The 24,439-nt window shown below is 42.3% G+C and overlaps 1 long non-coding RNA gene across 1 annotated transcript; it reads right to left on the reverse strand.

The window, feature by feature from the left end:
• Positions 1-1,252: 1,252 nt before the first annotated feature.
• LOC135496238 (uncharacterized) lies at positions 1,253-3,145 on the reverse strand. Its single transcript, XR_010448628.1, has 2 exons — positions 1,841-3,145; positions 1,253-1,619 (listed from the first exon to the last, which is right to left on the reverse strand). It is a non-coding gene; the product is annotated as an uncharacterized LOC135496238 (long non-coding RNA).
• Between the last annotated feature and the right edge of the window lie 21,294 nt (positions 3,146-24,439).

Raw genomic sequence — 24,439 nt, forward strand, 5'->3', positions numbered from 1 at the left:
TAGTGGATTTTCGCAAAGCCCCGAAACGCCAACGAGAACGCCCATCCGATTGTACGAGCTCCTGAGCACAATGTCGACAAATGACTGATGACGCCAAGATATCCTCTGTTTTTCCAGTATTGAGGCTTATTTTATATACATGTACAAATATCAAAGTTGTCAATGTTGAATCTATTAATAGACTGCACCTAACGACTTCATTTGATAGCGGGATGTTCGCTGAACCAGCTGGTCAAATCGAAGGTGTCTAGCTGAAACTCCGTACTGATCAAGAAGTTTCACAGTTACAGCACCATCTAGGCGATGATGACCTATTTTATTTTCTCTTTCAGAAAAGCCACTGAGTGAAGGAACACAATTAAAATTTTTCTTCCTTCTGACAGTTTCTGTATCCATCAACGATAAGGTCAACTAATTTACGATTTCTTGATTTTATTACCCGTGTGAACAATTTCATTTCAAACTAAAAAGAACAACTGTTATATATCCAAATTATACGTTCACACATAGTTTGATAGACAGAGTTTTTTTAGGCGAACTTGCCCGTGTAACAGCTATCAACACACATTTCGATTGCAATGCAGCATTTGCTTGGATGTAAAATGTCGTTTTCGCGGCAGCAGTCTGAATTTTTATTTCAAGCGAGATAAAGGTGAGTCGATCGAGTTGCACGTGCTGTGTGAATTTGTTGGACGGAACACATACATGGTCGAAGAGATTATTCAGTACGTTAGCCAATGTGCGGACAACTTGTTAAATTCGGTATGAGTGAGCTGGACTGTTCGGTCTCTGAATCACGTACATCCGTGGTAATATGAATAACGAAGTGGCTATGTACACAGCATACTGCTGTGTACGCAGGAACAAGTTGGTTGCATGCACAGCAGAGGCGAATTAACATAACCGCGTCATCAATGACTTCAGCTGGAGAAAAAATGGCGGTGGCGGTGGCGGTGGAACAACTACCCGCTTCCCTTCAAGTTGGGGCCAAATTCTCATCCTTTCCCGCCTTCCAAACAGCTCTCTTTCGGTATCGGGAGCAACACAACGTTACCTTTGTGATACGGCACTCTAGAACCATCGACAAACAAGAAAGAGTCTTAAAAAATGATGGGAAAATTCCACAGCACTTGAAGTACCACTGCAAGCATGGTGGAAAACACGCTAGCCGAAGCCCCGGTTTTTGGATGGCATGTGTGCCATATGACCAAAGCAGTTTTCTCCAGCCAGGGAAGTCTGCTGTGTACTCTAGACAATGCTGTACATTGTATACATGCTGTGTACGCAAGCGCGATGCTTGCTAGCGTTCACAGCATACTGTGTTTGCAACAATACTTTTTTCTGTTGCATACACAGCATGTTGTGTACATATCCTCTTCCATAAATAAAATGAAGTGCCTAAGGAAAAACCTCTACGACGTGCATATTTGTGTTACAATAACTAGTATTTCCTTTTGCTTGCTAGCTGCCGCAACGACTGTGTTCAGAAAAGCTTGACATGTTCTTGTTCTCTTATGCATTGTCTACTCTCTGAAGATCCACTCCATCTATCAGGAATTCATAAAATTGGCAATTTACCCAGAACTCTGCCGGTTTATTCGGAACATCTTTTGTACTTCCTGGCGATAAAATGGCAAAGTAAAGCCGTAAACGACAAAATTATAACAATAATTGAACATGCTGACCAAATTTAAGAACTTCATGACATGGAACAGCAACTGATAGCGCGCTTTGTTCAAATTATCTCGTTCATCGGCTAAGTACGTTAATAGTGTTGTCAGAGGTAAAAGTAATATGACGTACAGGGTGGAGACTGACATTAGGGAGATTAGTAACCTACCTTCGCCGCCGCCTTTACGGGCATTTTCTCCTAGCCTCTGTTTCCTAGAGAGGGAAATGGCAACCAATATCAAAATGTTGGCAAGGAAAATCAAGGTACATGGAACATAACCGTAGAAAGCGATGTCCAGCTGCCAAAGCACAGCTGAAATATACTGAGTCGTTTGATAGAAGCAGAGAGCCACTGATCCTGAAAGAACACCCAATAAAATGAAACGCTGAACACTAAGGAGTATAGCGGTGACGAATATGACAACAATTACTAATTTCCTCTGTTTTGACGTGATTGTCGCACGTTTTAGAGGAAACCAAACCACGTAGGCCCGCTCCACAGAAAAAGCCACGATTATCCACGCTGATATTACTTCGAAAATGTGACGAAAACCAGCAAGAAATTTACATGTTGTGTTACTGTACGTTAAGAGGTCACCTATATCGTACGCGCCATCCGTGATATGCTTTAGACCGAAAGATATCCAGTCGGTCACTCCTCCCATAAGAATGACGCCAGTATCGGAAACAGCAAGACAACTGAGGTACTGGACGCAGGCGTTCGCCCGCCTCCTCACCCGCAAGAATATCACAAAGGACAATGCGTTGCCGATGATCCCAAGTGGAAGAACGACCACCATAACATAGGCCTGAGTAAAGTCTAAAAGCTGCTGGCTGAAATACACAGGCTGTCCCGATTCCAGGATGTCTGTAAGTCGTGTAGTGCCACTAGATGTCATGGCTTGGGCAACGATATAGTTCATATCACAATCTCTACATTCCCTGATAATTCGAAGGAATCTTGGCAGTTGGGTACACGCGGACCGCAATTGTCTGATTATTCGAGTTAGTGCACGCATACATACTTTTAGTCCTGCAAGAGTGGTTGACTTACGCTACCAACGACCATCGCAGAGCAAGGCATGCAGAAGACAACTCTCTCCATCAAGAACAAAGTCAGTGTTGTTCCCAAAAACGGTATACGATGGGGTTGCCGTGGATATGCGTTGACCATGCTGACATGTGCCTAGCTTGTTGGTCCACATTATTGCAGGTCACACGAAAAGTTTGAAGAGCGATGCTGCTACTTCCGTCGTTCAGCGAAAACAAAATAACTCAATCAGCCCTTTCGGCTGTGGTCAAACAAACCAATCATTTTCCTCAATCTGTTTCTACCGAGCAAAGATCCACACCAAAGGTTTAGATGCATGAGGTGAGTATGCGTACAGTACCGTATGCGTATTTTTGTTCACAAACTCCACGAATCATCGGCCGATACAATTGCACTTCTCTCGTGTGTGTAAAGTAGATCCCATTATTATTAATTACGGGCCATCGTTCTTCCAGCTGAGAATCTATTTTCAAGTGACTTATATGAGCCTTAGAGTTTTTTAGTTTCCGTCACTTTGTCCTCGCTAAATCAAAATAGTAAGCCAGCATTGTCTATTGAAATGTATTTATGGTTGCGTATATTTATAGCAAGGTTATACGATACGGCACGCCGTACTATTATCACCTCGCTTCATTTGTTTTTGGGTCTTTAGACAATGCAATTTGATATTGATAAGAGTACATAGCTACATAATCACATGAAGTTTGGTTGCAATCCGATCATTGGTTTGGGAGTAATAGGACTTTGTTTAATTTTTAAGATGGCCGCCTGGCGGCCATATTGGTAGATGGATTTGACTGAAAATCAAGGAAGTTGTAGATAGTACATAGATATACAATCACATAAAATTTGGTTTCAATCCGACTTTGTTTTAATTTTCAAGATGGCTGCCTGGCGGCCATATTTGAAATTCGAACGGGACAAATTTTTGGAGTAGAATAGATATATGACCTCATGTAACAACCAAAAATCGTGGGACCATACCCTAGTTATAACAACACAAGTCTGGATATGCGAATGTGGTGTTTATTTCTTAATGTTGCACTGTCTACTATTAATTACACACTGTATGCTGTGTGCTTCAAGAGCATACACTATGTACAAAGCACTACAGCCATGCTGACTCTCAACTTAGTTTCTGAAATTACAAAGATGTGGGCCTACCACCTACGAAATAAAGAACATGGGGGTTTAATAATATTTAGCTTGGACCATTGGGGGAGGCATAGCCAGGTTCATCACCTTAAAGTTGAACAAAATTGGAATTTAGATGGAGAAGAAGAAAAACACGGTCATGGAAGACATGTTGGAATTTTGTGACACCAGATTGAGGCTCAGTTCAATCAGGTCACAGGCCTACAGGCCTACAAAGTGTGTAACAAAAAATTGAGGCCCAAATACAAAATGACCTGGCTACACACTTCCCCCACTAAACATTATCGTCCTCTATTACTGAAATATGCATTGGGGATGTCAATCTAGAGTCCATTCCAACTCTTCTGGTACAGACATTAAATTTGCTGCGAGAGCATTTTGAGAACACTGTGAGCATTCCACGACCACGTCCAGCGCCAGTCTTGCCAGATAATGCCAATGGCAATGGCAACCGCAGCCGGGGTAGGCCAAAACTACATCTTCCCTGAGTCAAAGAACAGATTGAATATCTCTTGGGTAAGTTTTCCATTTGATTGGATAACATTTCAATTTATTTTGCCCAACCGAGGCCTCCAACCAATAATCTTCACTCAATCCAGATTCCACACTGGATAAGGAGTCTCCTCATCCTTGGGAGAGGCAAAATAAATCGAGCTCTAAGTGGATCCCCAATGCATATTTCAGCACAGTCTCTAGCCAAAGATTCAACCATGAAAATCACAGATTCCTCTAAATTTACCTGTCGTTCTATACATATATCCACCTCAACGAGAACGCGCTTAACATGGTCTGCTAAGTGCAAAAGCAAGGCCATTTGAAGTGCGCCTACTACATTACAGTTACCAATTGGTAAATCGTATGTCGCTTAGAGCAAAAACAATAATCATCAAGACACAAGAGCGCCGCGATGCGGGTGGCTGAGGAACCTTATATGCGACAGCAGTTATCCGACAGCACTTATCCGACACTAGTTATCCGACACTAGTTATCCGACGGCACGTTTATGCGACAGAAGTTATACATTCGCGTTATGTTCTTTGTAGGGGTCGCGAGTTAGATACGCGCGTTTTGCTCTGTACGCACGGGTTGCTCTACACACACACACGAGTCGCCAGTTACAAAGACGCGTTTTAGGACATCATTTAATGCGGAAATAACCGCCCATATATGACCTATGACTGTCGCTCTAACGCACTGACTATCCTCTTCTCTCGTACCATCTCCATAAATAGCGGATACCACACTCCTCCGTCCATGAACATTATGTATCGCTACATATGCCACATCTCACTTGAGCGTGATGCCATCTAATAAGCACAACAAAGTTCATCAGACCTAATCAACCACGTATGTTCTAAATGCCGCACGGAATTCCACATTCAACGAACATTGCGTCATCACAAGACAACAGCAGCAGAAGTACGAGCCCAAACGGTGTAAGGGGTTATAACAAGAGTATGCATTAACCACAGTTCTTGAAGTCCGTATATCACTATGTTTTAAGTTCTTTAAAGGATCCAAAGTAAAATTCACTGCAACTGATGGCACTAAGTTCATTTGGTTGAAATGTCACATACCGATACCGATCACCAAATACTACACCTGTGAACATCTTTCACTCAACACGTCTCTACATATCGTAGACCAGATCGTTCTATAGCAAGCCAAAGCAAGGATCATACGCAGCTAATTAGAAAAACATAACTTTTACAAAAAAAGAGTGATGGGTCACCAACCTGGCAATGTCTTCCCCAATTAAGAACATGTACTAATACAACTTAAGGGCGGGTTAAACACAAAACTACCTCTAGCTAGAGAATGAAAACACTACTACAGCGTTGATTGTTCAAACGTTTATTTTCCAAAAGAAAACAAAAGAGAAAAATATCAGCTACCATCAACTACATGTACCTAACTCTACCCGGATAATCCTACAGGGTTTGTTCAATAACAGCAATTTCTAGAGATGACTAACATACATCAGGATGAATTTAGTAACAACATCAAATCACACACAAAAGTCCTGTCTCATAACAATGACTAGCAAGTGAAATTTCAACACACTGCTGCGTAGCAGGGTGTATCACATTATCTAAACCTTTGGACTGAATCAACTTAGCTAAACTAACTAGTAAGCAACCATAACATCCATGATTGTCTCAGGAATGCACTTCACAAGCAGTTCACTCCACTCCTTCCTATATCAATTCTCATAATCGAGCTCAAGGCGTTGAAGTATAATTCTAAAATACCTTGGTACCGTAAAGTCAACTTTTAAATGGAAAATGCATAAGCCTCGTTCTGAGAGCGGAGTGTTTTGGACACGCAACCAAGATGCTCTACCAAAGTTCCCTCGGGTTGCACTAAAATGTGGAAACCATGCACACGTCACGTCAATGGAATTTCAGCTCACTTCAGAAGTTTGAGGCTCTCAAAACACTGCTTCAAACACAAATCAGCCAAGGAAGCATCAACCACCCTAAGTTTTTTAATGAGCACTACACATATTTGCCGAGAAAAACGCTCCAAATAGCCCATTTGCGCGGATTTTAGCATCACTTGAGCGAGCCGATGCGGACTTCCTATGCGCGCTGTACAAAATGTACATGTCTCATTTTCTGTAACGTTGCCGTAACATAATGTAAACAACGGCGCTACCGGCGCTCCGGCCGGGCCGGCGATGGATGGAATTTGCCAATTTCGCACATATTCAAGTTATTTTCGTGACCTATCTTTTAAGTTTGAGGTATTTTAGAATAGAAATTGAACCCTCGGCTTCTGACCTTGGTTGAGTTACCAAGACACTCTCGGGTGGAGCTAAAATTTCGCCCAAACCCTCGCCTGTCGGCTCGGGTTTGGACTGTATTTTAGCTCCACCCTCGAGTGTCTTGGTAACTCAACCAAGGTCCTCCGCCTCGGGTTCAATTCCTTAAATGCAACACATATTAAGTTGGATAGCTACGCCTTATCACCGGGATAGTTGTAGCCCCCGCAAGTGCAGCAACAGCTCCAAATAACTGAGCAACAGCATTCTGTTGATGAACACTTGGATTCCCCAATGCGTCATATCCTAAACGTTCTGGTGGGCCACGATGTCTCCCCGATCTTCTTGGCGGACTATCATAATCAGCAGTCTGCTGATCAGCAGCGGCCGGTATTGCTTGTTGTGGAATTGTCTGTGGTATATCCTGTTCAGACTCAGAATCGGAAGTATCCCAAAAAGGCCGCTCAGGCTCTTCCTGGGCAGGTTCATCCTCTGAACTAGACACTGGTTGTGCAAATTCTTCTTGTACTGGTACTGATATGGTCTTCTTCCTGGGTTTAGGAACTGGGCGGTCTGAACTTGATGGCGTTGGTTGTTGAGGATCCTTTTACCCTGGAAGTGGTAGGAATCCACACATCCACACATCCACACAGTTATGAGACAGACCTAGGTCTGTCTCATAACAAAACGTAAGGGACGGACGGGAACCAAAATCAACGTCCATGGACGCGTAGTAGGATTAATCTAATAGGCCTTCATGAGACAGACCTAGGTCTGTCTCATAACAAAACGTAAGGGACGGACAGGAACCAAAATCAACGTCCATGGACGCGTAGTAGGATTAATCTAATAGGCCTTCACATGTCACGTGGAGTACGTTTGCGTTCCAAGTTCTGAATGGAGGCCGGCCATGTAACAATGATCTTTGCACTGGATAATTGCATTCAATGGCAATAGACAGCCCATATGGGAAGGCTCATGTAATTTTCCTTTATTATGCGTCTGGCCTTATCCCTGTGGTGACATGATTAGACACGCATTGAAAATGGTCAATAAAGTATCATTCCTTTGTCCGAAATTGAATTGATTATTGATAACATTTAATTGCCATGGTTTGTGTTGGCCAGCAGTCGCTTGGCCTCACGCTACTTTCACCATGGAGAGAATTAGGATGTTTTTGTTCGCTGCTCCGCCGCCCATACCACCGCCACCAGTTTTGCTTACACCAGCATTTCATAATTTAGAAGTGCGTCCGCCTCCGTTGCCTCCAAGACTTGATGAAGTTCTCACCAATCAACCAAATGGTCCATACGGGTGGTAACGACGGTTTACCAGGATTAGAAACCACCAGATGGACTTTTGGTATCTATCAGGTGAGACAGTGGCCTCTTTCCAGCACCTCGTAGAGGACATTACGCCCCTTCTGAAAAACAGGCCAGGAGGTACCGAGATCATTTGCTGTCGGTGGAGAACCGTTTACTACTTTTTTCTATTGGATCAAGAAATATCCGGACATTGTTGCGATAAGTGCAATGTTTGATATCAGCAAGCAATCTGTTTGCAGGGAACTTTATTTTATGACAGATGTTTTGTGGACTTATTTTCAAGACGGTATAACATGGCCGACCGATGAAGAGTGGGAACAACTGCGGGGCAACTGGGATACTATTCCAGATGCTGTTAGGGCGATAGATGGAACGGTACACGCAATCGAGATTCCAGAGACTGAGGATCCCCCGCACCTGTTCTACAGTGGCCATGTCCACAAGTATTGTATCAGCACTCAGGTCATTATCGACAATCGTGGAATGAGTTGTGCTCCCCTTGAATAATCGGTATATGGAAGTGGCCCCTTTGTTACTGTGCTACTGTTGTGTGGGGTGCGGGTGCGTTTGTGGAGGGAGGTATACGATACATGTTCTAACTCAGCAATTTCTCTTGCAATAACTTCTCTTATCCTTCGTCTGAGTTGTTTTGCGGTTCGCCTAGCGGATAATGCCCTTGTGCGTTCCGGCAAACGGTTGACATTTTGCCGGATGTGGCCTAGAATGCGAACATAATTATTTCTATGTCGCTGGTACCCTTCCCGGAGAAGGGCCATCTCCTCCATGCCAACAAGCACTCTATCACACATGACTGTTCGTTCACTTTGACAACACTGTACTAAAAACCGCGCTAAAACTAGACCCATATCATAGTCATAACTTGTTACTGTTACTCAGCCACAGTCCAACAATGGACCGGTTTCTTTTGCATAGTAACTGCTTAGATAATAAAAAGACACTCAATTTGGTTAATACGAGCCAACCAGGCTTTTAGCAATAATTGACCGCTTGTCTATAACAAGGCCTATTCGGTAACGTCGGTAACATCGATTTCCCTTCATTGACAGTTAACCAACGCACGTTGTCAAAAAGCTATTGTATGAATAGGTGGGCGTTCCTAATGTGCTTTGGTGACCACCAATCAGAAGAAGGACCTTACGTATGTATTCATCACAGCAGCGCAGCCCTGGTGGTAATGCTCGTGTAACCAATAGCATCAAAGTTAACAAGCATGGTACGTTGAATTAGATACTTCTTAGGTTCCCGTCTGTTCCTAACGTTCTATCATGAGACAGACCTATCAAACCGCTCACACTGACCGTTCCCTTGCGGGTGGTATGGGGTTGTAAGGGAACTTTTAATTCCTGATATCTCTTTCAGTTGAGTTACTAATTTGCCAGTGAAACAAGCCCCTCTATCAGAGTGAAGTCTTCGCGGAAAACCAAAGTTTAAGAAGAATCCTTTCCACAACATTGCTGCTACCTCTTTGGCAGTCTGCGTCTTTGTGACAAACGCCCTTGCAAAACGGGTGAAGTGGTCGGTAACAACCAATATATTCTCCCTGCCAGCTTTATCCTGATCAACAGACAAAAAATCAATACACACAAGGTCCATAGGCCCTGTAGACTGTAACTTGTTCAACATAGCCGGGCGATTGTTGCTCGCCTTCCTCAAAGTACATCTCTGGCAATTGCGGCAGTAACGGTGTATGTCTTGCTCCATGCCTACCCAATAGAAGCGCATTCTGGCTATGCCGATTGCACGCTCGGAACTCAAGTGTCCCATGTCATCATGAATTCCTGTAAACACTCGAGCTCTATATTCTGCAGGTACCACTAATCGGTCAAAATGCTTCCCATTAAGGTTGCTACCCTTGTAAAGTAGTCCATCGGTGATCTTGAAAGATTTGAAATTCTTTAACAAGGATCTCACGGCGGGTAGCTCCTTCCTACGTTGCATTTGGATAAATGTAACATTGGCTCCAACTATCTCTCGGGCACGTCCAATTGTGAGGTCACTACTCTGGGCTTTCCTGATCAGGCTTCTCTTCAATGCCGTAACTGGTATCCCTTGGAATGGATCATCCTGCAATTCAGCAATGGCACCCATGGAATTGGCAAGGCTCATGATTGGTGGTGCATCAGCGGCGGTTAGGGCAGCACACAAAAACTCTTTGACGTCAGTTGTGCATTTAGCTCTGTCTAATAAGGAGTTGGTAACTTCCTCTTGATCCCAGTCATCCAGTAGCTCAGGGTCATCCATCGGTTGGGGTCTTCTGGAAAGTCCATCAGCATCAGAATTTTTCTTGCCAGCAATGTATTGGATGGTGAAGTCAAAGGATGAAAGTGCGGCCACCCATCATTGTCCTGTAGCGTCTAAACGTGCTGTGTCATGACATAGGTTAAAGGATTGTTATCTGTTTTCACAGTGAATTTTGCACCATACAAATAGTCTTTGAATTTGTCTGTTACTGCCCACTTGAGTGACAAAAACTCTAACTTGTGCGCTGGATAGTTACGCTCACTATTGCTTAAGCCGCGACTTGCAAAAGCTATTGGTTGTAAAGTTCTTTCTTGCTGTTGATAAAGAGCAGCTCCAAGTCCAGAAAGGCTAGCATCTGTGTGAAGCTCATATGCAATCTGTGGATTCGCCATCGCTAATACTGGGGCTGATGTAATAGCAGTCTTCAAAATGAGGAATGCTTTCTCACAGTCTGCTGTCCATAACACACCGAATGGTTTCTTTATCTTGACACGATCAGTAATCAACTTTGTCCCCTTTTGATGGGTATACCCTTTCAATAACTCTGTCAGTGGATGTGCCAGTTTTGAAAAACCCTGAATGAACCTGCGATAGTAGCCCATAAATCCTAACAAAGAACGGAGTTCTTTCATATTTTCTGGCCTTCGCCAACTACTTACCGCTGCAACTTTCTTTGGGTCAGTTTCAATACCTCTTTCCGATACCACATGACCTAAGTACCGAACGGATCTCTGAAAGAAATGACATTTCTCCGGGCTTAACTTTAGACCAAATTGACGCAAACGTTGTAAAGCCAAACGTAACCTAGATTCATGTTCTTCAAGTGTAGTTGAAAAGATTATCAAATAATCTATGAATGCGAGAGCCCAATCTAAATTCATACTCCCCAAACATCTCTCCATGAGTCTTTGAAAGGTTGCTGGTGCATTAGTTACGCCCTGTGGAAGTCGGTTCCACTCAAAGAAGCCCAATGGACAAGTAAATGCAGTCTTTGACTTATCTTCTTCTCGTATCTTCACATTATAATATCCAGACTTAAGATCCATGGTAGAAAACCAACGGCAACCAGATAACTTTGTGAAGGCATCCTCGATTCTTGGAAGAGCGTAGGCGTCCTTTACAGTGATTCTGTTTAGTTTCCGATAGTCAACTGTCAATCTTACATCACCGTTCTTCTTCCGTACCAATACAATCGGACTTGCGTAAGGGCTCTTCGATTCACGGATGATTTGCGCATCTAAAAGTTGTTGGATATGTCTCCGAGCATCCTCCAAGTCACGAGGAGCTATAGGTCTTGATCTTTCTTTAAATGGAATGTCATTGGTTAACTCAATCCTATGTTCTGTCATATCAGCACAGCCTATATCCATGTCATGAGTTGAGAATACATCTCGAAATTCTCGCAGCAAGCTTCGTGCTCTACCAGACCATTCCGCTGAAAGGCTTTCGTCAAACTGGAACTTGTCTATAAAGTCTGGATTAGAACTGCGTTCACTAGGCTCAGGCTCTTCAGTTGTCTCCGCCAACTTTGCAGAAATAACAGGCGCATCCACATCTTGGCGTTTCTTGCTATTGCCAACTGATCTGACCCAATTAGGAAGGAACAAGTCAGCAATAGTTGACCTAGGCGGAATTATAATCTCTCTCTCTGACACATTTGTCACCTGTACATTAACTCTAGATTTACCAGTGGCAGGCATAGTTACAAGAGTGTTTCGCACTAAGATACCTCCAGGCAGGGGGTTGTCATGAATCGGCTCCTGAACTATAACTGGATATGCAATTTTAGTGTTCGTTGTCTTGACCATGCCAGGAATGGATACAGTCTCACCAGATTTGACCACAGTGGCCCTGAAATTAAGAACCTTAACTGAACCAAGCCGTCCACTCTCTCTATCACAAAACTTCTCTCCATTGATCGCTGAATCATTAATACGCTGTACCTCAGAAGGAGCCCACAAAGGAACAGACTCTGGCCACAAATCAGTAAGAACATTAGTACCAATAAGAAGAGGAACGTCTGAGGAAAATGCAGTATCGGGACAAACTAGGAATAGGCAGGCAATAAACTTTTCAGCCTCTGGACCACCAGGAAATTGAACATCTGCAGATATATATCCCAAATATGGCAAAAGATTCCCACCAGCCCCTTCAATGCTAATCACCTGTTGAAGTGATTCCAAGGGTCTGATATGTGTAAGATGAGTACGGTAAAATGTTTCAGAAACTGTGCTCACTTGCGAACCGGAATCTAACAGACATTTTCCTAAAACTCCATCAACCACGACTTGAGATTCACACCTGTCTCCAATAAGCTTCGACAAGATACTTGGTTCATCTACTGGATGGTGTTGTCGAGTACTACCGTTGCAGTTTGGGCCTTTCGGTTTGCCTGCCTGCGTATGACCCTCTACACAGGCATTCCTTAGTTTCCCTGATAAACATTGTCATCTTGTCTTCCTCCCCCTTTCAAAAAATTGCAGACTTTCCTGGGATCTCCCTGTCTGGTACAATCTCTAAAGAAGTGTCCGCTCTCGCCACAGTTGTAACATATCCTGCTTCTTGTCTGGGATGAAGGTGCACGGGATCTTGGTCGCCATCCACTTGGTTCTGTTGAGCGGGTAGTACCACGACCTCGACCTCGACCATTTGGATGGTGTTCATCAGCTTCAACCTCAGTTACCCGTTCCCTCTTAAGTTCATCTACAGCAACGCTGAGAGCTTTAACTGTTTCAAGCAACTGTGTCATTTGAGTATTATGGGTTGATGCATCAGCAGTTGTCTGGGACTTTGCTATTGCTTGGGTTCTCTTCGTTGTGGTACTTTCACTATGATGGTCTCCAAACCTCGAGTTCTTGTCTTTTAGTCTGGTTTCTTCTTCTACAAGACCACAAAAGAGCTCTCCGAAGTCGTCATACTCGTAACCGTTAAGTTTGATTAAGAGTGTTTCATCCTTGCATGCCCTAGTGAATTGTTTACTCAAAACTTTGAACTCCTCATCATGAAGTATCTCGCCTCAGTCGACTACTCTCCTCAATAAACCTTGAAGTCGTTGCAGTAGTTGGCTTGGTTTCTCTTCCTCTTTCTGTACCACATCGTAAAACCTCATGAGTAGCTCATGTCCATCCGCAGCCTGACCATATGCTGATTTCAGCACTTTCAGTATTTTAGCTATATCTACAGTAGGTCCCAAACTCCTAGCTAAACCGGCAGCAGGTTGGATTAGGCTTCCACGCACGAGACGATGTTTCACTTTGTCATCAATGTCGGTTTCTTCATCCAGCTGTTGAACCTCAAATTCCCACGAGTCAAAATCATGCTCCGAAGATGAAGGATTCTTCCTCCCCGAGAATGTCTTCAATCTGCGCATCCATTGTCTCTCATCACGGTTAAAATGATTGTTCGGGTCTTCTTGCTTCACTGCTATTGCCATGTCTTCTCCGTCTCCCTCAGCCATGGCCAATATCTGAAACATATACTACAAATTAATTGGATAGTTTGGATATTTCAACAACAGTTCAGCTTTAATGAACGGATCCGAACGACAGTTCAGCTTTAAGCAAAAGAAAATTTATTTATTTATTTATTTAATTTTTTTTGAGACGGTTCAGCTTTAAACAAATGGATTTTCGGAAAACGGTTCAGCTTTAAAGCTTTCAAAATACATCAAAAAACACCTACCTGTCATCAACACCACCTACCTGTCTTATAACGCAGAGAAAATATTAAAAACACGTTTGGCGCCATTTGTAACAACCAAAAATCGTGGGACCATACTCTAGTTATAACAACACAAGTCTGGATATGCGAATGTGGTGTTTATTTCTTAATGTTACACTGTCTACTATTAATTACACACTGTATGCTGTGTGCTTCAAGAGCATACACTATGTACAAAGCACTACAGTCATGCTGACTCTCAACTTAGTTTCTGAAATTACAAAGATGTGGGCCTACTACCTACGAAATAAAGAACAGGGGGGTTTAATAATATTTAGCTTGGACCATTGGGGGGAGGCATAGCCAGGTTCATCACCTTAAAGTTGAACAAAATTGGAATTTAGATGGAGAAGAAGAAAAACACGGTCATGGAAGACATGTTGGAATTTTGTGACACCAGATTGAGGCTCAGTTCAATCAGGTCACAGGCCTACAGGCCTACAAAGGGTGTAACAAAAAATTGAGGCCCAAATACAAAATGACCTGGCTACACTCACAAGTTTATAACCTTCTAGCTTAAATAGAAACGAAACGTCTGTGACCTTGAAAATTAGGTCAAATCAAAAACCCGGGTGATATGTCATTTGACCTTATTAGATACACCCACAATAAAAGTTTCGTCACTCTACGTACAACCATTAGCTTGAAAAAGGCAAAAACAATTTCCAAGATGGCCGCCTGGAGGCCAGAAAGTAGGTCATATCGCAAAAAAGAAAACTTTTTCTGGGAGTTTTGCCCAAAGCTACCATCACACCAAGTTTTATCCATCTAGCCCTAGCGGTGACGAGACGTGCCCCGCTAACGGACGACGACGGACGACGGACGCCACGGTATCGTATGAGCTCCCCAGAGGTCAGCTAAAAACGAATATGATCTTAAACCATAATCTTAATCGCAGCTAAATTTTTCATCCTGGATCCTGTTTAGACAAGCAGAATCGGGAAGTAATTATTATTTAGTTGGTGTTATATCATGCGTTTATTTTCATTGTAAATATACATTTATTACGATGTAAGTGGATGCTGAATTCACACATTAAGTACATTTATTTTTATTCGCATGTATGCCAACGCACCTATCTCTGCGCATCTGAAAAACAATTAATTGTTGAGTAATGTGCAATTTTCTTGTCACAAGTGTCAGAAAATAATAAATATTCATTGCATTCATGCTTAAATCAATATAAATCAATACGCAGCTCAATGCAAATTAATTTGATGATTAACAGGAATGCCAATTCATCTCACATTCTATAGTAAATGCAGTTCTATCTATATGCCAAAAAGATGATATTGTTTGCCATTTCGCCGCTGCAAAGTGTTATAAAAGTTTATTACGAGCTGTCTTCAATTTGCTCTTTCTGAAAACAAATTTGGAAAACTCAGGACTGAATGATTGTGATTACTAGACGACGAACCGCAACCCCTAAAACACAAAGTAGACAGGTTTCGCACCCGTTAGGAAGAGCTACGAATGATGAAGTACGAAGTGTGTATTTTGTCGACGGTTTTGTAACATTTCCCAATTTAACACACCACTCAGTAAAACTGATGTTATTGTGTAAATGAATAATTGGCAGAGGACTTGATGATACTGTAACGTTGAGCTGGACGCTACTCCAAACGAGTTCTTGTCCTCCCTCAGGTCGATGGAATCCCTGAGGTGAACGTAACCTGGCTGCTGTGATACTAACAATGAACACGACGCTTCTTAATAAATCATGTAAATTGATGTTTCCCGGTATAAATGTTGGTTGAGTTGGCTGCAACAAAGTGGCATACAGACGGAAATCCAAACCGTACTTCCCCTTTGCTAACTAATCCAGAACTGACTTGTACACGTCGACACGACAGGCTGTTCTTGATAAGAATTATAAATGACATAATATGACTAGGCCTATATGTTCCTATCCTTGAGCATAGGGGACTACTGGTATACCTGAATATCTACAAGACCTGCGGTAGCACAATAGATAGGCAAGCGGTGGTGGAAAAGTAATAATATTTAAATTACAGATGTCTCTGTAACAATACTACACTTTCGTACCTCGTGTTTCGTCGTTCGTCACGAATGGCGAAACCTGCATATTGTATATGCAGAATATATGATCGTACCATACGTGCCAGTGAGTGTACAGTGCCTGCGTAAACATGCTGAATCGTGAACAGGGCATAAAGTGGAGCATCTAGCATGCATCAGTTCCAAACGGGAGTATAGGGACAGCAGCCAGGGTTGCTTCTTTCAATTGCCCATTATAACACCACCTGCACAGAAGGGTTAGAGCGTATATCACAAACGGCTTATTGGTCCTGGGGAATGCGGTGTGACAAAAGCCAACCTGGACCCGATATTTTGTAAAACTAATAAGGGAATGATGAAACTTGACCTTATTAGGTTTCATCACCCCCTGACTAATGTATTTTTAAAGACATTGAAAACAAAAAAAGAGTACACATAAGACATTAAAATGTCTTATAATATCTTTTTGTTTGTTTTTATTTCGTATTATTATATTACATGTCTTCATATCAGCAACAGCCTCATGGGCACTAACAAGATAAATGAATTGAATTAAATTGTATGCTATATACAATAAGGGCTTAGTCACCTGTGAAATTTGGAAGGCATTCAAGTAATGCGTTGCTTTGACCTGGACCAAATTCATGAAGGGCGTTTAGCTTAAAACAGCGTTTAACTACTGAATAGACAGATTCAGTTCCTTCCCGTAAATCTTCACAGAATATGAATAGGCCCTGAAACTGATCATAGAGAAGTTGTACACGTCTAACCTTTAAACGCCCTTTATGAATTTGGCCTGTGTTTTATGCCATGGCTATGTGTATTTTGCTTAGTTTATCCTCCAGTGAGCACGAAGGAAAACAAGGCAACATGCAGACATGGCCATGACTGGTGACGAAAAGACGTTCCCTGCACAGCAACTCAATTACTTGCAGCAAATTTACATGATTAGTGACGAATTCCGATAACGGCCGTGTCCTGCTTCGTCACCACCACCGACGGCCTGACACCGATTAGTATTTACGAGTTGGTACACTGTACATGTACTCTATTGAAATCACCAACTGGCGCAGTTGTTGCCAGTGGGGGAAGGAGACTTGTTAATTGTCAAATAAGCGTAACCGCTGAAATAAGGTGGTTTGCTGCCGCGGCGCTCACCAAAACGCTCCCATATCATTGTAATCGATACTGATGCTTCTTCATGCGAAATGCAACTGACTGATGAGGTTGCAGTGGGAGTTTCACGAGGCATGGCGCTTGTTTTTGTATTCAACATGGAAGAAGAGATCGACATGGTCTCTTTCTGGTCGATAGTATACTTTCATTTCAATTTGATAGTTCGCACGGACATATTTGTTTAGACTGCGGAACACCTCTGGGTGTCTTTTCAATAACTTTGCCCTCTATGGTTTCCCGAATTTAGACTTGGTTGAGAAAAGTCTGGTTTGGACAGAAAAACCCGGAAAAAGATCGTTTAGAAGCCGAAAAAAGCCTGCATATTTATTGAGATTTGTTAATTTGTTAATTAATTAACAAATTAATTAATCGTTAATTAATACTAGCAAAGAACAACATCTTCGAATGTGCGGGACCGCATTGTTATAAACGGTATATACTGTTAGAGGTCGCGTCATTAAACAGGGTATCAATCCGTCGGGTCGCGAATGTCATTGAAAACCATCCCCTCTTTTGAGGTTGGGCGGACCTGAAACCTCAATGATCGGGGACGTCGTGGATGTGATTTGCGTAGTAATTCATTGCTTGAGAGACTATCATTCAGCAGTCACACGTTGGCCTTTGAGTATGTTGATATGGATACCAAATCGTAACCATACGTTGGTCGAACGGAACACAAGAAAAAGAAGCAATATGCAGAATGTCTTTCATTTTCGTTTTCGATTCAAAAAACGTACGCTTGTTTAGAAGTGGAATTGTTTTCAACCCCAGCCAGTCTGGCGTATTTTATGACGGCCCCTCCATGATTGTAGACATTCGTCCCTTTTCGAGTGGCCACATGTGTTTTCCTTGGCTGTGGCTCTTCGTGTAAGGCGATGAAGGTTCTCTAAGCAACTGACTGTTGGCTACATCAAGAAGGTAACAAAACACATCACGACGTTTCTTGCAGGGGTCCCAAACTGGCAAAACATAACACCCCTATACACCTTTCCAGAAATGGGGCGCTGAGTGTCCGAAATAGTGATGTCATAAGGGGAAACTAGGCCTCATGGTTGAGGGACAAAGGAGATAGTCATGGTTGACCAACACACTTGAATGCCTTTAATGACGGACAAGGGGGAAAAAGTTAGTTCCAATGCAAGCCACCAATTTCGGGAAGCATGTATACCACTGTTCACAAACGTACCGATGTTTAGTATATGTGAGTGTTTCTGTGCGCCAGTGTTCCCCCTAAAATAGGCCAGGCCTCTCGAATGGTTGTTGCTTGGGGAGTAGACGCTTAATCCGTGAATATAGAACAAACGGGGTAGCACCGAAAATTGGGGAACAAACACATCTGTTCACCGGTAGTCACCGAAAAGGAGAGGAGATCATTGAACATGTATATTCTTTGTTATGCAGCGGGGTATTTCAAATAATTGTCAAAAAGCAGATATCATTATGCTCGTAATTTTTTTAAGTACTGTGTCAAAGCTAGGCAAATGCGAAACATGTATTTTGAAAAAGTCATATTTGACTGGAGCATATTAAGTCCAGACTTAGGTTTTCTGACCACCATATCCAGACTGACCTGTGCCGTTCTTTGTACGCGTATGCAGAGGACGTGTGTAACTTTTAACATCCTAAATACGTCCGTCGAAAAGAAAGATTCATTCGATGAGAAGTTCTGGATTTGTCAGATGAGTAAGCGGAGGGGGACCTGTATGGTAAAGGAGGAGGCATGCCGTCATAATGGTGCTAAGATGTATCAGATGAAGGTAAGCAGTACTACTGCTAGTTTAACTTCTACACTATTTCACTGGAATTCAGACCTGATATTGTTGTGAAGGGAAACTGCAGGCAGGGCAATTGGTGTGCCAGATTATGTGCTGGAAATACTTAGGATCAATTTCGTATGTGTTAAACACTATAAGAAGGTATGGCACAGGGTGAATTTTATATGTGTTTGAAATGTTAAGCGTCAGGGTCAATTCGGAAAGTGCTGGATATGCTAAAAAAGCTTTAATAGGATACTAGTGCAATATTGAGAATGATTTCCGCAATGTATTCCACTGACTGTCATGCGGACCGAGTTCTTGTATTTTCAAAGTGCGCCAGTCGCCTGCCAGTATTCTTACTTACATGTTAATGTTATTTTAACGTACATACTTGTACGATGAAGATGAGCAATTGTGATAAATCACCTTAATGAAGATTGCATGCCGACGATTCTAATATACAGTGTTTAATATTGAATTACTCATTTCACGACAGCAGGCAAATTAGTGTAATACATGTAGATGTACTCGCAACATCTCCATGGTCATGGCGGCCATTTGTTGCATTTCATGTTACCTAATTTTTCATAGTGAGCCAGTTTGTTTTTGATTACAGAGAAAGTTCCTTTTAAAGTATCACCTTGATCGAAGAGTTCCTTATATTCCTCCGATTCCTATTCTGGGAAAATCATATCTTTGCGGTTTTTTTTCTCACGTCTATCCTTTCTTTGCCTACGAAGAAAAACCTATTCGATACACGCGGGTCCTCGTCTACGAGTCTATTTTCAGCAAGCGCGAATTGCGGGTTACTCATAATTCATCATACTTCTGGTCACCTGGGCTCTACATTACACAATCTCGATGTTTCGCACAATACATTTTCATCACTGCCTCCGATAAAGATGGAAATCCGCTTGAATCAAATATATTTGATGTCATCCGCGGAAAATTCGTTGGGCGTTTGATTTTTCCCGAGTTGGGGAATTGCATACACTTATCACCTAAAGATGAAGATTTTCAAATTATATTCACCATGACATATGTCCTGATTATTTGCAAGGTGTCAAATACGAAGTGGTTTTTGACTACATATCATTGCCATTCTCGATCAGTTGAAGGCGAGATATTTTTTCATTTAACGAAAAACTTCACGCTTAAGTTTCATACGATTCCAGCTCATCGAAATATGGTGACATTTTCATATCTCCACGATACCAATGCAATGCTAAGTCTAGTCAGCCCTACTAGAGGACTAACTAACTTAATAATATTCCGGGAGATATTACAGGGTATAACTGATTGGTTTGCCCTCCCACTGGTTGGAACAGCAGAATTATTTCCAATAAATAGGAGGCTAGGAGTATACTTTATATACTCCAGGAAAAGGTCCGACATATTTGAGGCCTTTGCAATTTGTTGTCTTCCAAGTAATAAGCTTAGTTCAATTGTTCCCTTACCTGAAAGGTACACTCTTGTTGGGATACCCCGTTATCTTGCTGGGCGAAAGAGGCTTACCACTTGCGACCAAAATATGAATTTATACCTGGCGTTTGAAAGGCACTTCCTCACATTCGAATTGATAAAGTAGAAACGTATCAAATAATAAACGAGTATGTTTCCAACGTTCATGTATTGGCCATTATCCTTTGTTGATAGTTTGTATTCGATAACTCGGTTTCTCACATGGTACAACAATTTTATTTCGTTGCTTTTTGTACTTTGTAGGAAAAGCGTATATATAAATTAATGAAGCGGTTGGCATTCAAACCGCCGCTGGTCATGCATAACAAGCTTTGGAAGTTCAATTTCAGAACAGAAGCATTTATAGTGTTAATAACACAGCAGACGACGCCGGACTTTAGAGTTCAGGAATACCGATTGAAGGAGAGTAATTATGAGGTTCTGTATAACACAAGTTTCTATATGAGAGGTTGTCATTGGGATGGATTTTATAGACGGTATATGTTCTTTGTTCCTCTCGTCGAGGACATCAGAGGAAACCTTGTCCGTACCAAAATATCATTTCTTTTTTATGATACAATAAACGGAACATTCCGAGGGAGAATTGTCGTACCAAGGACGGATATCTGTCATTCGAGCCGCGGATACCAATTGGGCATCGGAGTGAAGGACATCGGTATAGTCCATTGCAAGCGCTTTAGAGCAGTTGTGATGACCATTTATGACATGAAAGAGTCAATGAACCCCAATGGGTTCTTTGAGGTCCATCTCATCAATGGCGTTACGATAAACCCCGGTATACGGGACACTACTGGTGACATTATGGAGGATGGGTATGCCTGTCTCAAATATAACTACCAGAACGTTTTAATAGTTGAAGCTTTCCTCAAACGAAATTACTTTAAGCCAGTCAGAAGGAAACTCGTAAAAGGGTTCGAGCACTTTAAAGAACTAACTCCAAGAACTAATGCGTTTTACGATTTGTTTTTTATAATGATATTCCCTGGTGCGAAAGTAATTGGAATAAGGCCAATCTTTGAACCCGTGAATGGGGTCGTCAAAACTGGATCTGGAATATCTATCTTAACCAGGGTTCAAATTGTGATTAAAGCAGGTACATCATTCACTAATGACAGGAAAACAGAAAATTTTAGAATTTCTCATCGTGATGGGTCAATTTGGCACTTTATCAGGTGCAAACATCGATCAAAGGATTCTATGCTGGGAATTGAAGTGTATACACCCCTCTAAACAAGTTACATGAAATTGATGCATGCGGACGCAACCAGCTACGTCGTTCAACATTTGTTTCAGGTTAAATAACAGAACAATCGGGAATGATTGTGATAACAAATATTGGGTCTTCTACTGAATTTACGCATTACCCCCTAGACTAGTGTACAGTTGAAATGGACCGAGGCCTTTCTCTACAGGCACTTCGCGTGAAAGCTTCCTGGTACGCAGTCTACTGACATCATATACATTTTGCGCTCTCATATAATAATACGAAAGCGCAGAGTTAATTAAGTCAACCAAACTTTTTTTGAGTTTAAATTAATCAGCGGTGGTCAAGTGTAGAATACAAGCGGTCAGTATATCATTTAGACTTCCGGGGAGCTACATGTAGGAAGGATTGCTCTTTAAAGCGTGTATGAGAGTGGAAGTAGTTAACACGGAAAATAGAATACGCCCAGAATGTAATATTATCGTTTCACTGTTGTCCGTCGTTCCGACCGCATATGTCATTTTCCGGTTACCCTGTTATCATGCTGTGGCCAAGCAACTCACGTTGCTTTAACTTTCTCGCTTTTCCTTCTGATGGGCAAGCCATGCAAATACAGCATGATAGCTAGCGTAGTTAAGTGTGATTTCAATGTTATTTTGTATGGCTGTGCCCTGCCCATGTATCACAAAGAAGTCTACGGGATTTTTTAGAATATACTCTTCTCCCACTTAACCGAGCGCGGCTGAATCGTAAAAAATGACTAAGTCCAAATGAATAGGCCGATTTTACTGGTCGCAGGCGAACATTAGAAAGAACAGCCACAGCTGATAATTGACTCCCTTTTCGTGGGCAATGCCAATGCCTTCCACGTAAGTGGATAAAATACATGAACATTGACATGGGGTAGTCCTGTACTGAATGAATGAATACAATACGACCAGCGTCCTCGTTGTATGCCTATAGTGTTGGTTGACCAGAAATTTCTAATCTGGTGTCTATGATAAAGCCAGCTTCATGGGTCTGCAAAATGTCCCAATAAAGAAGTCTTGCTGTCAACGAATGAATTAAAGAACAGATTTACTTATTAATTTACCAATCAATTTTATTATCCAAACGGGATTTACACGTCATAATCAATAACATCATCATCCTCTTCTCCTTCCAAAAACGTTAGTGACGGTACTGCCATGGATCTTTTTGCTGATGATTCCAAAATGTGTAGGGAGATAGAGTCTGTAACCGACTGTCTGCTACTTCAGACCGACCTTGATAAATTGTACGCTTGGAGTAAACGGTGGGGCATGACATTTAGCCCAAGCAAATGCATGGTCATGAGTGTTACTAGGAAGTTAAATCCGACACACTTCTTTTACAATATCAATGGTTTTGCATTGTCTCGGGTTGATAAATTCAAGGATCTTGGTATTGTCTTTTCTTCGGACCTGTCATGGTCATCTCATGTCAATGGTATTGCAAGCAGTGCAAGTAGAATGTGGGGTATGATCAGGCGTGTATGCGGGCGTACTGCAGACGTTAATTTGAATATCATGTTGTATAAATCACTTGTGCGTAGTCGCCTTGAATATGGTACGGTGGTATTCGACACACATGTGCGACGTGATCTTGAAACTTTAGAGCGTGTCCAGCGGAGGGTGACTCGTCACATTTTAGGCCCTGATATGCCATATGTGGAGCGTCTGCGAGCGTTGTCTCTGCTGCCCCTGTCGTACCGTCGGGAAATCAAGGATCTAGTTTTTATGCACGATTCTTATTATAATGTCCTGGATTTTAATGCACGTTTTTATATAACCCCGGCTGTAAGGGGCGACGGTTTACGACTGGCGCAGCCGAGATTCCACTCGGAGACGTTCGGTGCCTCATACTGGGTGAGGACACCGAAGCTGTGGAACAGCCTCCCGGTCCAATTACATAATTTGAAAAAAATGCATTTTAAATCGTCCCTTAATGTTTATTATTTTGACAGGTTGGATCGTTTGGATGTCGACGACATGTGCACTTTCGTCACTTTCTGCCGTTGTGCAAACTGTCGGCCCACTTAGTGCGCATGTCGCCGGCACCCCGACGACACAACCCATATTATCTGGTGCCATATAATAGGTCTCGACCTACATGGTTACCAGTGTAATGCATGTACGTTTTATTTTGTTCGTAATCCAATGTCTTGTCATGTTATATCAAATATTGTACATGTATTTTACACGAATAAATAAATTAAAATTAAATTAAAACGCAATCCCCTCAACAAACTGCTAAAGCTCATCATTTACCATCTCTACCCCCTCCCTAACTTCGTCATCGTCCTCAGGAACTAGGCCACTGGCTCTCCAACCCTTCATAATCGTCTGTTGTGTGACCCTTTCCCAGCCGAGGCTGATCATCCAGACCACATCCCGCCTGGTGATCCGCTCACAATGTCCTTGATCATCGGTGTGGCCGATTTTCCACACTTTCCAAATGGTGACACTTGAAGCTCCTGTTTACGGTTAAGTCCAAGGGCTGCAACAGCGAAGTACATCGTCCTGGGATAAAAAGTGTCTGTCCCATTCTCTGCGGTGATTGCGTCACGAAATTGCTGATTTCGATGCGCCGGATACCTGTCTAAAAGTAACAGGAACGTGGCCCCTGCTACAAATGGCACAATCAGGGCCTGCAACCACTCGATTAGCGATTGGTGTCGTGCCCAACCCTGTGGACTACCAGTTACCTGGAAAAGCAAACAACAAGTATGAACATTTACATTACTTTTCTGAACAGTCAGACACGCACAATGTTTTGGTTGCATCCATGACAAACCTACAACAATCTTAGTCAAAGAAGTTCTGATTGTCCTAA

The sequence above is a fragment of the Lineus longissimus genome, chromosome 11, assembly GCF_910592395.1.
Source record: "Lineus longissimus chromosome 11, tnLinLong1.2, whole genome shotgun sequence".
NCBI lineage: Eukaryota > Metazoa > Nemertea > Pilidiophora > Heteronemertea > Lineidae > Lineus > Lineus longissimus.